This window comes from Mus caroli, unplaced genomic scaffold (assembly GCF_978045245.1).
Source record: "Mus caroli unplaced genomic scaffold, Mus_caroli_1 scaffold_14, whole genome shotgun sequence".
In the NCBI taxonomy this organism is placed as follows: Eukaryota; Metazoa; Chordata; class Mammalia; order Rodentia; family Muridae; genus Mus; species Mus caroli.
In genome coordinates this window covers 222,321-237,359 of record NW_028227269.1, presented here as the reverse complement: position 1 = coordinate 237,359, position 15,039 = coordinate 222,321, and the positions used below count along the sequence as shown (strand labels likewise).

General features: G+C 42.9%; 1 pseudogene across 1 annotated transcript; it reads right to left on the bottom strand.

Annotated features, from left to right (window-relative positions):
• Positions 1-9,973: 9,973 nt before the first annotated feature.
• On the bottom strand, positions 9,974-14,166 carry LOC147001087 (disks large homolog 5-like; annotated as a pseudogene). Its single transcript, XR_015045098.1, has 5 exons — positions 14,145-14,166; positions 12,901-13,101; positions 11,956-12,057; positions 11,133-11,316; positions 9,974-10,427 (listed from the first exon to the last, which is right to left on the bottom strand). The product of XR_015045098.1 is annotated as a disks large homolog 5-like (transcript).
• Between the last annotated feature and the right edge of the window lie 873 nt (positions 14,167-15,039).

Here is a 15,039-nt window from a genome sequence, read left to right as displayed (position 1 = left end):
CATGGAGGCTTTGAGATGATGTTTGCGAAGGCCATTTTGGTGGCCAATCATGAGTGGAGATAATACTGCGATCTGCATCTGTGTCTAGCAACCCCAGAAAGGATCGTCCTTCAACCTCCAAAGTTAACATGGGGCGATCTCCTAATTCCATTGATAAGAAAGTGAACTGAGAGCCTGTAGAACCTAGTCCACTCTCTCCTCTTATTTTATTATTTGCTGGAAAATGTTTATGCAAACTTGGCAACAGTAATAATTGAGTAATTCTATCTCCTGGGGAGATAGCTGAAATGCCACTGGGGGAGGCCACTAAGATTTTCACAACCCCCGTGTAATCTGGATCAATCACTCTAGGGGTAATTTGTAATCCTTTTAAAGCAGAAGATGAGCGGCCAAGCAATAGTCCTACAGTATCTTTGGGAAGTGTGCCTTTAAAATCTGTATCTACGGGCTGTACCCCAATCTGTGCGGTTAATACGAGTCTGGTGGTGGAGTGGAGATCCAATCCTGCGGAGCCAGTAGTGGCTCTCCGAGGTCTCTCGGATGAGAGAGATGGCCAAGGTCTCGTCTGGTCTTTCTGAAGAGCCCCATATATTTGAGGGCCCTGGGGAAGTGGGCCCTGCTGTCCGTTTTTTGGCCTAGTGCCATTATATCCTGCTTGTAATGGCCGGCCTTCTATGTCCTTTGTTGATCTGCACTCATTAGCCCAATGTTTTCCTTTTCTACATTTATGGCATATTCCTGGCTGTCTAGGTTTATCTAATGGAGTCCTTTTCTCATTTTCGGGGCATTGTCTTCTAAAATGTCCTCTCTGGCCATATTTATAACAAGTATCATTATTAGATTTACCCAATTGTATCACAGCTGCCGCTCCAGGCCTGCATTGGTTAATGGGCCCCCTAGTTCTCTGCAAACCTTCATCCAAACTTCTAAACCTTTATGTTTATAGGGTGTAATGGCTGCTCTGCATTCTTTAGTACATTGCTCATATACTAGCTGCTTCACCAAAGGCATAGCCATTTCAGGGTCTCCAAAAATTCTAGCGGCTGCTTCAACGAGGCATGCTGCAAAGTCTGAAAATGATTCTGTGGGACCCTGCAAGATTTTCGTAAGATTGCCTGAGACTGCGCCTTTGTTCGGCAATGCCTTCCAGGCTTTGGTAGCTACCTCATTTATTTGGGCATAGACTTCTTCAGGATAATTTATTTGATCTAAAGCAAAATGTCCTAAACCTAGAAGCATGTCTGCATCCCAATGTCTCTGAGGATCTTGTCCTGTGGCTAAATTTGCTGCTGCCTGACTGTTTGCATATTCATAGGACAAGGACTTCCAATCTAAATACTGTCCGGACGACAAACAAGCCCGAGTAATATTATTCCAGTCCCCCAGGGTGAGGCAATATCTAGCAAGCACATAGACCTGTGCAATTACAAAAGCTGCACTCACCCCATAGGTACGGACTGACTCAGCCAGTTGCTTAATAGTTTTAAAATCTATTGGCTCATGATACCGTCGTCCCTGGCCATCTAAGAATACAGGGAAAGTCAGTTCAGCTTCCTTCCAAACCTCTGGGCACAATGAGGTACCTTGTTTACCAGCTTTTGTGGATTCCTTTTTTCCTGTATACTCAGGGTTAAGAGGTGGAGTGGTCGGCACTTTCAATTTTACTCTTTTGCCAGCCAACCTCCCCCCCCTTTTTTTTTAAGGATTGGTTTTGTATGACCAATCTGGATCGTACCTATCCCTCTCATACTGAGCTGCCTCTTCTTCTAGGTCAGCTTCCTTATCTTTATCAAGCTCTGAGTCACTGGAGTCAGTAGTTGCTGAACTTATTGTTAAGTCTTTTAATGAGGGATATCTTTTTGCTATTTCCTTTCCTTTCTCATTATTTCCTTTTGAATTTTCCTTTTCTCCTTTTCCTTTTCTCTCTCTTTTTCGCCCCTTTTCTTTCTTTTACTTATATGTTTCCTATCTTCCTCTGTCACACTTTCTTGTTCCATGAAAAATTTCTGACCTGCCTTAACTGCTCCTATCAACCAAAAGCAGAGGCCAGAAATTACGAAAAATGAAACAAAAACACTAAGAGCTACCCACAGTGGGTCTACGGGCAAGAGAAACATATCCCTCCTTTTAACCAGGGATCAATTTTGGGAGACTTACTGGTACCTCCGTTCCTCAGCTGAAGAGTTCTGAATCCATGAGATCCTCAGTTCCCCGTACGGGCCACCACTTTGTTGCGCTCACCTCGTTCAGCAAGAAAAAATGCAACATGGTCGGATTCTTCTCAACAGCCTTTTTTATTTTAGGAACACCTCCATGCTACGGGGGAACCCCGGAAACCCCAGGAGGAATGCTTATATACACCCCAGCACTGGGGAGAGCTATGTGTCCTCCAGGGATTGGTCAGTCTGTCGGCACTTTGATTTGTATGCTTGGGAGGGGTTGGCATGAGGCTGCCTACACATTTGGACACCCATGTGGTCAGTGCTCTGAAGAGGGTAGCATGGACCCATTTCACTTCTGCTGCTCCTAGGAACTCCTGTTTGCAAGATTGGTGGGTGGAAAGCACCCGTCTCACTATGTTTTGTCAATGATTTGAGCTCATGATACGGAACACTGTTAAAATGTAATGTGTCATGTGACTTGAAGTGCTCTGAAGAAAGCACCTATCGGTCTCTGGGACCAATCATTGTGCAGATGCTGCAGCTTGTACTAGAGATTGACCCACTGCAAGAACAATTTAATGTCATAAAATTTCCGCCAACGATGAATATGATTAGGATTATTTTCCAATTTACTATTAGCAAATATTTAGATGGTTTCTGGAGAATGTGCCACATAATTTGGGAGACAAAGAGCAAATGGAGAATTGCACCTGCTGTGCTTTGACTAGTGAGAAGACACATAGCCAGAGCACGCAGGGAGTCTCAGAGCAGCTTTGCCAGTGGCAACTTTGAGACGTTGCCACAAAGGCACAGTGTTAACTAACCCACCCACTGCATGTGACACCTGAATTTCCAGGAGTGTTGTAGACAGCAGTGAAAGCATAAACAGGGATTTTAGAAACAGGCAGGTAAAGGCTGCGTGAGAAGGGTCACATGGCACAGCTCTACCTTTACAGCCACAATACAATAAATAAAAGTAAAGCAGAGTGGTCACAGCCTTTACTTATTCTGAAACAACAAAATGTAAAATGTGCTTAGTGTGAAACAGGAGTAAGAGAGGACATAGGATTTCACTGGACAGAAAGGTGTGAAGAGCTGGAGAGACGGCTTAGTAAGTAGTTTGTGTATCTCTTGCAGAAAACCTGGGTTAGGTTTCCAGCACACACTGGGTGGCCCACAACTACCTCTAGCTTCCTGATTCAGATGTCTCTGGCCTCCATAGATATCTGCACTTGTGAGCTCTTCCTCCTATCCCCACATACACAGAATTAAAAATGATGAGAACAAGTATTTAAAGTGTGTGAGACTGTTACCCATGCCGTATGTGTGTGTTAGGTGCTGGCTTAGCTTCTGGAAGCCTGCAAAACTCAGAATAACTTCAGTAATTTTAGTGAGCATCATAGCCAAATGTCTCATATTTATGTTTATTGTAAACAAATTAGAATATAATCCAGGGAAAATAAACACAATTCACATTTATAAGTGACAGTATCTTATAAATCTTATAAAATTGTTACTATTTAAGATCATTATAATTGGCATAGAAATGTTTGAGACATAAAAGATGTTTTAGATTATAGATTGTTGAGTGTAATATTAAAAATCAATCCACACTATTGCCTGATAGTAATCTTGGTCTTTGTGTGTGTGTCTGTGTGTGAGTGTGTGTATCTGTATGTGAGTATGACTGTATGTGAGCCTGTGTGTGTGAGTTTCTGAATATGTGAATGAGACCTGCCTAGTCCATATAACGTTACTTGAACATGTGTGATTTGGGGGCTGACCCCGAGTGCCACCTCGGCTTAGCTGAGGACTCCACTTTGTTCCCCTGTGAAATACCAGCTGACCTGCATCCAGGGTGTTGCCAGTTACTGTAAAGGGAAACAGTCCCTGGAAGTGTTTGCTCTGGGAATTCAGTGCTCTGCTTACTGAGAGGTGTGTGTGTGTGGGGGGGGGGTTGTTGGTGAATGGGAGGAAGCAAAGGGCAAACTGAAAGCCTTTGTGTGAACAGTGGGCATTTCCCCACCTGTCACTTTTAGGAGTGAATAGATAGAAGGTTCAAAGTTGTATTTTTTTTCTTTATGCCTTTGTATGCCCTGTGTATTGACACATCTTTCAAAACCATAAATGATATCTGGAAGAGTTATGCTCAAGGTGTATTGAGGAAGAGCAATAGCTGGGCTACAGCACCTACATTTCTTCTTTAAGGGTGAGTGCTGAATGCTTGTGTCTTTATCCCAGGTTTGCTACTTGTGGGCCATGAGATGCTGTTCTGTAGCTTTGAAAATCTTCACTTGTAAGAATTCTTCTTCCAATCTAGTGGGTGTAATCTATGTCTCCACAATATTCAGATTTGTATTTTCTTCTTGGCTACTGAGTTTGACCATCTCTCTCTCTATTGATTGGTTATTCAGGTCTCATTTTCATAAATTGTTCATCTCTTTTGTCTTCATTTATTTTTTGTCTTTTCCTTATATTTCAAAATTGTAGTAGAATCAGTACTGGACACTGGTGGTTCCCAAACTCTGGCCTTCATCTAGACTTTCCCCTCCAGGCTCTGGAGTCTTTTATTTTGCAAACTCAGCATCCTCACTTTGGTATCTAATACACACCACACCGTTTCTGCCCAGAATTATAATTCTTGCCCTTCCTTTCATGACACGCCTATCAGTGGTCTTCACACCTTGGTTACTAGTGGCCACAGCAGCCTTGGTTTTGAAGCAGAATTGAGTATATTTGTAGAAGAGATAAGGTAGTGGGAACTCGGAATCCACGGGACCTTGAGTGTCACAGTGAGGACTTACTCCAGTCAGTTGCAAAGCTTTTGAGGATGAGTATTGCAGGCCAACTCGAGGTCACATAAATCCCCTGGAATACATGGAGAATAGGCAAAAATGAAACAAGAATGGAAGCGAATCTTAAGGAGAGGAGCAGCGTAGGAGTGGAGCTGCTTGCAGCAGTGGGTTGCTGGGAAGGGACTTGAGTATAGATGGATACTGGAAAGAGCATTTATTAGAGCAAGTCTTTGCTCTCCATTTAATCTTCTCTGAAACATCTCACAGATGAAGTGCAGGATAAGATGCAGGATGTAAAAACATATGATGGATATCAGAGATGAATTTATGGTTTGACAGACTGGTAGAGTAGAATTGCCAAGATTTGTGGAACTGTGAAATGAACACATTTGGAAACACTCAGAAGTTAAGTTTGGGTGCAACAGAGGTTTGTGATACTTACTGGACAGTTTTTAGTGACATTAAGGAACAAATGCAGAGGAGATAGTCAGAATGCAGAAACAAAGATGTATCATAAGCACTTAGATTGCTTGACAGCCAAGAATCAAGTAATGAGTGTAAGTAACAAAGAGAAGAGCTAAAACTCAGCTCTTGAGACAGTTAAAAGATTTGAACTCAGGATTTGAGAGGGTTGGTTTGTTGGTCTTAGTATGGAACACACAACATATGTCTGCATACACTTACCATCATTTTGGATATATAGGATTTGCAAATGTTACTCTATCATTATATGTAGATAAAGGTAGGGTTGAATCATAAAAATAAATGAAGAATAGACAGTGCTGTTGGAAAAAATGAAGTGTGAAATGTTTTGGAAACCTCAATAAGGCAAGTATGTTAGGAAGTGGGCAAGGACACCTGCCTTCAATGCTATGGAGAAGAAACTTCCAGTACTGTTTTCAGTGGGGTGGTGCTGTAGATGATTACACATGAGAATTAAAGGAACAAAGTCAGAGGAAGAGCAATAGCTGGGCTACAGCACCTACATTTGAAGCAAAAGGGGTCATAAAGGGGAGGGGAGACATGGAAATGGTGTTTAGATGGGAGATGTCAAGATGTTTAAACATTTATAACAGTTCAAATTATATAATACACATGTTTATATTATACATATATGTGTGTACTTTAAAAATAATTGTGAAGATAATACTTACCTAACAATTAGTCAACCATATTTTAATATCAAGAAACTTGAGGGGCTGCTCTTTCCAATTATGAGTTACCACTGTGGTTGGTCATGAAATAAGTAAAACCACATCAAAATGCAATTAATTAGCTGGGTATAAAAAATTAAGCAGAATAATGCTTAGTATCGGCACAGATATAGAGCATCTGAAAGCTATACAGTTGCAAATGGTGAGAAAATTGCCTAGCATGAAGTTGCTGGCTTGCAGCTTGTTCTGCTGTGTCATTGTCATAAAACAAGAATCCACATGTCACGGTTAATTTTGAATGTCAATTTGACTGGATTAAGAATGACAGAGAACATTAATGAGGCATACCTGTGGGTGTGTCTGTGAAGGCTTCTGCAGAGAAGATTAAATTCGGGGTGAAGACTGATGTGGGCAGCAACACACCCAGGTTGATCATGAATGGAAGGGGAAAAATATTCCTCTTATCTCCCTGATCTCTCCAGGTGTGAGCAAATTCCTGTGGCCACAGGCAAATGTTGCTCCTGTCACCACACTGAAAAAAAAAATGACACGACTGCTTGAAGGTATGGTGGAAGTGAAGATTTATTGTAGATATGAGGAAGAGCCCAGCCAGAGGCTTCTGGAAGGGTCCAGACTGAACTGGGCCATGACAGGAGATGGGAAAGGGGAGAGAGGAACAAGGAGACAAGAAACCAGCCAAATGGCTGGGTTATAGAAGGAAGACTCTGGGATCAGAGATTGGAGATGTTAAAGGTAGGGGGTGAGTAGAGGGTGAGTCTGTGCTGAGGAGCCAGTGTAATGGGTACTGGTGGCCAATCTCTGCTTTGGTAAGTTAAATAGACATCTCAGTTAGTCATTTGTTTCTTTGAGACCTAATGCATGCCTTCCCACATAAAGGATTCTATCTTCAACCTAGAACATGGACCAGAATGAATCCTTTCCCTTAGGTGGCCTGCTTCGTGTAAGGCATTTGTCATTGCAACACAAGGAACTACTATACATTGAAACAGGTGAGCATCTGATGGCCTGATGAACCTGATCCCGTGGTCCATCTTTCAGCTTGGGCTCTCCAGGAAGCACTGCGCCTCTGATGGAAGGTTTAGTAGGGAGAATATTGATGATCAACACTGTGGAAGAGAGATGCAGTGTTGGGAAGGAGGTAAAGCTGAAATTCAGGGACAATAAAGCCTCAGCTAACCACACAGGAATTTCTGAAACCACCATTGTAAGGGTCCATGATTCACTGAAGAATAATACCCCAGACTTAAATAGTATTTAAAGGCAAAGAGTTTTTAATCTATCTATCTATCTATCTATCTATCTATCTATCTATCTATCTATCTATCTATCTATCTATCTATCTATTTTATTTATTCTGCAGAAGTCCAGCAAGCTGGGGTCTCCCACTTCCAAGATAGACAGAAAACCAAGTAAGCTCACAGGCCAGATTTAAAGTACATTGAAAGATTTCCAGGGAAGGTGATCTTTTTTGCTCCATCTATAGGGACATTCCAGAACCAGTGGGGGATGGAAACTGTTGCTGACCCATTGTCTTTGCCTCAGGCCAAGTGACTGGCAGCTCCTAAGGCCTGGGTTTGTCTAGATTTGCCCAGTTCTTAGAAACAGAGCTTTAAGTCTCCTGAACTGCCAACTTGAAGCCTGTGAAGGGGTTGGCCTATCCTTCTCAAATGATTCTTCAGGGTTGCTCTGACTTGTTTTCAGTCCCTACTGGGAGTTTGAGCACTATACTATAGCATTAACTATAGCCTACCTTGAGAAACTTGGAAATACACATAAACACACACACACAATCAGGGGCTAGTTCTCTGAAAGTAGTAAGTAAAAAGAGCCATGTTCAAAACTTCAAGTTGTTGACATATTTTGCCGGGAGAACATTGGCTGAGTTTTGAAGAAAGAGAAAAGGTTAAAATGTCAAACTCTACACCATCAAGGAATATGAATAAGATGTGCAATGGGGTATGAAACAGCCAAACAGAACTGATAAAAGATAACCAATCAGGCACTGAGGAGCAAGGTCCATGTCAGCAGGCTGGCTGGCTGGCTTCCGTGAATCTCTCCTGGGGAATGTATGCTAGATACTATTGTCCTAATGCCTATCTTTACTTGTAAAGCAGCTGTGTAATAGAATTAATTGTAAATAAACATGGCTACTGACAAAAAGTTTCCACCTAGGATACCACCCCATAGGAAGGAACTAAATTGTAATAACCAAGAAAAACTTCAGGTTGTGTCTGGGATAACGTTAACTCTCTGTCATGGTAAAGCAGGGAGCTGCGCATGTAAATGTGAGACGGAAGGGGACTTAAGTCTAAGTAATAGCACTTGGGGTACCTGCAGGTAGAAATGTCAGTAAGTGACTAAAATCTAACAGATAATTAAGATCAATAGCTACAAAGCACAAGTCAGAAATGGACAAGGGTGGACTTCAACTACCAACCACCCCTGTCTGGGTGAGAAACATATGAACAATGTATGATCATCTCAATGGTTGGGCCAAGGGGACATCTATAATGTATTGACAGGTTATTGTTTTAGCCCATGATAGCCCAGAGAGGTAAACAACCTCAACAGAGATCAATTTAGCCTTTGTCCTCTGTCATGATGCTGCTAAAAATGAATGAATGGATGGGGTATGAACGGGGTGAATAAATAAATAAGAAAGACCAAGGAATTTGATGTTTGTCTGTTTGTTTGAGAATCCTTCTTATTTCTGGAATTTTTAAGTTTAGTATCTTACATTTCCTCAAACTCTAACTTTTCTACAATTCTTATTTCTTAATAAATATTTCTCTTATAATTCCATGAGAATCCACAGTTTAATTTTTTATAAGTATAAGACAATTAACTTTGAGTCATTGTCCCAAGTCAACTTTGGTTATCCATGAATATTCAGCATCCTAGGACCTTGGGTCATATACAAATGGATCATGAAAGGGACTATAACCCTGAAAACCCTGCATTCAAGATCTAGGCATAGACTTTCCAGGCTTCTAAAGGAAGGAATCCTTTTAAAAACCTCTAGAGGAATGGTAGGTGGGACCCCAAAAATTCTACCAGCGCATTCCTATACCTGATAAACAACTTCAGCAAAGTGGCCAGATATAAAATTAACTCAAACCAATCAGTAGCCTTCCTTTATACAAATGATAAACAGGCTGAGAAAGAAAATAGGGTAACACCATCCTTCACAGTAATCACAAGTAATATAAAATATCTTGGTGTGATTTTAAGCAAACAAGTGTAAGATCTATATGACAAGAACAAGCCTCTGAAGACCAAAATAGAAGAAAATCTCAGAAAATGGAAAGATCTCCCATGTTCATGGATTGGCAGGATTAACATAGTAAAAATGGCCATTTTACCAAAAGCAATCTACAGATTCAATGCAATCTCCATCAAAATCCCAACACAATTCTTCAAAGACAGGGGATTCATCTGGAAAGGCAAAAAACTCAGAATAGCAAAAACATTTCTTAACAATAAAACAATACTGGGCCACCAACCAGGCAGCATATACCAGGTGATATGAAGTCCCAATCACATATACAGCAGAGGACTGCTGGGTCTGGGTTTAGCCAGAGAAGGTAAACCCAACCCTCAAGAGACTAGAGGCCCAGGGAGTGTAGAGGTGTGGTGGAGTGGGAATTGAAGGGGGTTGGGGACATGCTAGTGGAAATGGCAGGTGGGGTTGGGGAGGAGGTGTGGGATGTGGAACAGTCAGGGTGGATGGAGAGGGGAATAAAATCTGGAGTGTAAAAAAAAGATTAAAATAAAATAAAATAGAGTCAGTAGTTACAAATAAATTTTTTTATTCATAAGAAATTTAAAAACAGGCTTTAAATGACAGTTAATATAAACAGTGAAAAGCATTAGCAAAAATGAAAAGTGATAACAAGAACATATAACATCCCAATAACATAACAAAATGCAAAACAACGAAAAGCACAACTTCAACCCAAACGTTAACAGAAAATTATGTGAAGCAGCATTCCCTCACTGCACATTTAACAGCCTGTTTCTCTTCTTGGACACTTGGTGGCAGGGCAGTCACCTCTGTCCTCTCTCAAGGGGTGTTGCCAGAACACGAAAGGGAATAATACCCTCAATCACCTGGCTAACTGGCTCCCTGCTATTCACACTGAAGAAATGGACTATATGGAGGAAGATTCATCCAAGGAAGATTGTGGATGCTGGGGATGGTGCTCAGCAGGGGCCTCCTGGGGTGGCAACTCATTCTGCAGGATGCTCTCTTCTTCTGCTGTGGCCAATCCCAGCTCTCTTGCAGTTTCTGAGACCTTGGAGAGGAAGGCAGTTACTGAGACACAGGCTTGGTGGGGACCTAAATGTCAGCTGTCAGGGCTCAAAACATCTCAACTAGACTGTCAACTCTGATCTTTTAACTGTAACCTGTTATGTCTGCAGGCAGGACAAAGTATCCAGCAACACTCACAAAAACAAGGGTTGACAAGCTGCCACTCAGATTTCTAACAGTGCAAACCAAGAACTGGGCAATGGAATGAGACCTCTTTGGGTTGCAGGAAGAAAGCAGAAGGCCATATGCCACCCAGGTTGATGACATTTTGAAGCACTCTTTTGATATTTGCATTTGGCTTTTATCTCTGTAAGGTGTTTCCCATCTGGGATTTCACATGACTCCTGCATGACTCCTGTCACAGGACCTAGAGCTTTCTCAAGCTCTGCATAGCATCCCATCTATCATGAGGACATGCAGAAATATGACATGTTTTTCATCTGCTACCCTTACTGGACTGCAGCTTCAAGCAGAGCAGCAAGGTATACTTGGCAATAATTCAGTGTCTCATAAGATGCTAACTTCTCAGAATATTTGTGCATAGACAGAGCAATGGATAACTACATTCCATGAGGGAGGTGGCTGCTTGGGAGAATGGATTAGAAAGGTAGTGGGGGGGGGAAGCAAAAATGATGCAATGGGCAAATGGTGTCAGAAAGTATTAGCCTGACTGAGCTGCTTGCCCCACCTGATGTTCTTGTGTCTCGAGGTTGCTGGTCTCCTCCTGTTCATCTTTACCACTCAGGTTCAAGTCCACCAAATATTGATGAATGAGGGCCCAATCAGCCTGTACTTCCTTGCTTTCCTGCTTGAGTGTGACCAACTTCTTCTTCATACGAGACTTCTCCATCATGAGCCAGCTGTGCAAATTGCTGAAAACACCCTCTGTGTAGTAAGTAAGATCCTGCAGCCTTCTCCCCCCATTCCTATGTACAGGCCCATTAAGCCCACCAGGACCCTGGTTTCTATGAAAACCTAATACAATCCATCTCAATACATCCATGACAGATGCACAAACAGAAAACAGCCATTTCAGGGAAGAAGAAATTATAGCTGCAGCCCAAACACCAATAAGGGTCCATGTTTCTCCAAAAGAAAGAGGGATCTCCAACTATTCATGACTGCCCAAGGCATTGGGGCAACATCAATTAGTAGAGGACAAGTACCCTCAAGGGAGATGAGTAGAACAAAGGGAGGGCATTCTATCCTTGTGTTTCATCACATCAGCTCTGTTAAACCCTGACTGAGCCCCAGAGTCCCAGTACTGCATAATAACCCTCTTATGGTCTGAATCACTGTTCTATCTAGAGGCTCCTGAGGATGCCTGGACAACACTGGAAGGGGTAATAGTCTCTTAGAGACTTAGGAAACCTGAATCTAAAAGATCCAATGCACACTGATGGCTAAAAAGCGGGAGGGATAGAATCAGACCTGCAGACTCTCCAGTCTAGAAACAAAGGAAGGCAGAAATTGCCACTCTACAATTGGTGGCCTCACTGACCAGTCCTCACTGAGAGAAGTTTATCTCCTTCTTGAGTTCCTGGAAGTTCTCTCAGTCTCAGTGTTCTCCATCTCTAAGATGTGCAGAAATGACATAACCTCCTTCTCCTGCACTGCACTGCAGTGGCAGACCTTACACATAATCCTGGAGATGAGACCAGCCATCACCACAGCTTTATAATCTGCCCAAGGTATACATATGTATGGACAATTGTGACCACATAGGCAAAGAACAGTGTTGAATAAAGTGGGGGCTCCGAGACCTTAGCACTAATATCACCTTGGAACTCTTATACAGGTAAATCCTCAGGCCAAAACACAGACCCCAAGATTCCAAAGTGTGGATGGAAATATAAACATGTAAAACATAAGCACATGCATGTACACGTGGGCCCAGAGACACACAAGAAAGAGAAAAGGAAATGGTGCCAGAGAATGAGAGAGACAGAGTCAGAAACAGAGAGAGCACAATGAGATGCAGAAGAAATGCATGCAACATTAATGTCGTAGAGTATAAGGCACACAGACAAAGAGGAACAGGCATGAGCCTCAGGCCTTCTAGTCAAGCACTGAGAAGAACAATGTGGGACCAGGCCCCTCCAGCTGCTACCAGAAGCTTCCAGCACCCAGTCACCTGCCGGACAAGTACAAACATTCAGCATAATAAATCACATCACCTAGAACCTCACAAAGCCACATTCTGTCAAGGGTTTTTCAAGTGCATGCTGGGAACTTACTCCCCACTGCCTCTACCCCTGAATTATTTGGTCAGACCCCAAGTTCAGCTTTTCAATTGGAGGGAGCAGAAGAGTCCACTCCCCTTCTCACTCCTGACCAAACTTCAGGTTCTGCCTCTCCTCTAAGAAGCATTTACAGATATGAGGTTGAACACAGGGACATTGTGGAGGTACAGCTTCCTAGATCCCACTACCTTAAAAGGATGAGAGTGACATTGCAGACCCCAGACTGACACCACAGGGTTTGGAGCAATGCATACCTCTTATTCATGGATCCCTCTGTGAGGGAGGTCAGGCAATCTCTCAGCTTGTTTCTCTCCTGAGTAATGAGCTACAGCTCTGTGGTCAGCCTCTCTTCTTCCTTCTGGGCTGGCTTTTTGCTTAGGACAGTTGCAGGAAATGATGTCTGTTTGCCAGCCTCTGTAGGTAGAAGAACACAAGTGAAGTGAACTTGCATGGTGAGAATGCATAGAGTGTAGACAGAACACCCTGAGGCCCAACCAGAAAGAGAACATGCCTGGAACCCAGTGACACCACCAAGAGTTTGGTCCTGGCTTGAGATGCCTCCTCAGTGGATCTCAGTTCTACCATCCCTCTAGAGAGACCAGAAGATGTAAGCAGCCAGGTGTTTCCTCTGCCTCCCTATGTATTCTTATGATGACCACAGAGATGTCTTCTCTTGGCTTATTAACACCTGCACAATGTGCCACTTGGCTTCAGAGCCCTCAAGCCTGTGGTTTCAGAAGTCAGATCATGAATTCAATGTCCACACTACTTGGGTGCTCTGGAGATGCTCAGATCTTTAACCCTATCACTCAAGGCCCATGTCTTTGGATTAAAAAGTCATACAGTGGGAGCACATGGTCAACACACTGATCAATTCCCCTTACTTAAAGACCAAACACCCAGATGTGATAATAGGATCCAGTTTCTGTCTGAGTGTATCAACTCTGACAGGTGTATGGTGATAGTAAAGAAATGCCTGCCACTCGCAACAGATGATAATGAAAGTTAAGGTTCGCATTGTCAGGGAGAGGAGGTCAGAGGAGTTCTGAGAATGTGAGGTCATGGCCTAGAGGACAATTCTCTCCCTAGTACTACTGCCAGATAGCCACTGAAGCTAAAGGAAGCCATGAGAATGAAGTTCAGTAATGCCCTGATCTAAACTGGCATAGGATAGACACTAGGTGACTCCTGATTATCTCATTATGTCCCTATGTAACATCCACGATCCCCAATAAAAGTAAAAACTTGAAGTTCATAGCATAACAGCTTTAACCTTGCCAACTCCTGCCTTAGGGGATGGAGAAAGTAATGTTCTGAAATCCTTGATGTTCAAGAATTGTGATAATCATGGAAAATTTTTTGCTACCCAGAGACTCCAGTTCCTGTGCCCCATTACTAGAAAGGCCATCTCAGGCCACCCCTTCCAGGGAGCTCAACATCCACTTCCCAGGACTTACTCCACATTCTCCAAGTCTACCTCCTTCGTCCTTCATTACTCTCAGATGGAAGGCCAGCATCCTTCCTTCTCTCCTGGTTTCTCTCCCACCCACACTGGCTCTCCCAGAAAGTTTACTGAGTCAGGCAAACATGTCCATGGATGTATTTTCTAGCCACTGACTGAGAAACCTCAGTGCACTTGTTACTACAAGACTGGTGACATCACAGGGGATGCCAAGAACTCTCCAAGAAGGGAGTGCTGAAGGGAGTGCCTTCCTGCTAATGTTCCTCCTTGTAGTGACAGGAAGCTGAGGTGCCCTTTCCTGGAGACTCTGCTGGAGCATAGCCATCCAGAACCTCCTCCTTCCAAAGCTAGAGTTTGCTGAAGGCTTGATCAACAACACCAAAGTCATTCCTATGTATGGAACTAAGTGTTTCCTTTCCAAACCTTGCCCAGAAATGTCTCATTCCTACATCAAATTTTCTAACCACAGGAATATGAGCCATTAACTACTGCTGAGGAATCACAGCAGATGAGGAAAGATCTTCTGCCTTATCATGTATAGGTGCTTAAAAGCACATCCAGGCACAGCCTGCAGGGCAGGTTGCAATGTGCTTGTGGATTAGGGGGTACAGTCATAGAAGCCATGTGTTTAGCATTTGAAAGTTGCTCCAAGATCCCTTAGGAGAGAGATGTGCAGCCATCATGGTGCTGACAAAAGTGTGGAGATCTGTTGACATAGGACACTGAAATAGTGGAGCCATCAATGAAAAAGGCCTTGGGCTGAGAGTAGGGCTCTCCTCTGTGCACCAAACATACCAAAGCAAGATTGCTTACAGGGCTTTGTGATACAACTATGAGATTATGTCTGAAAAAAAGAATATAGTTAAGAGGTGTGGGGTAGTGGGATGCAG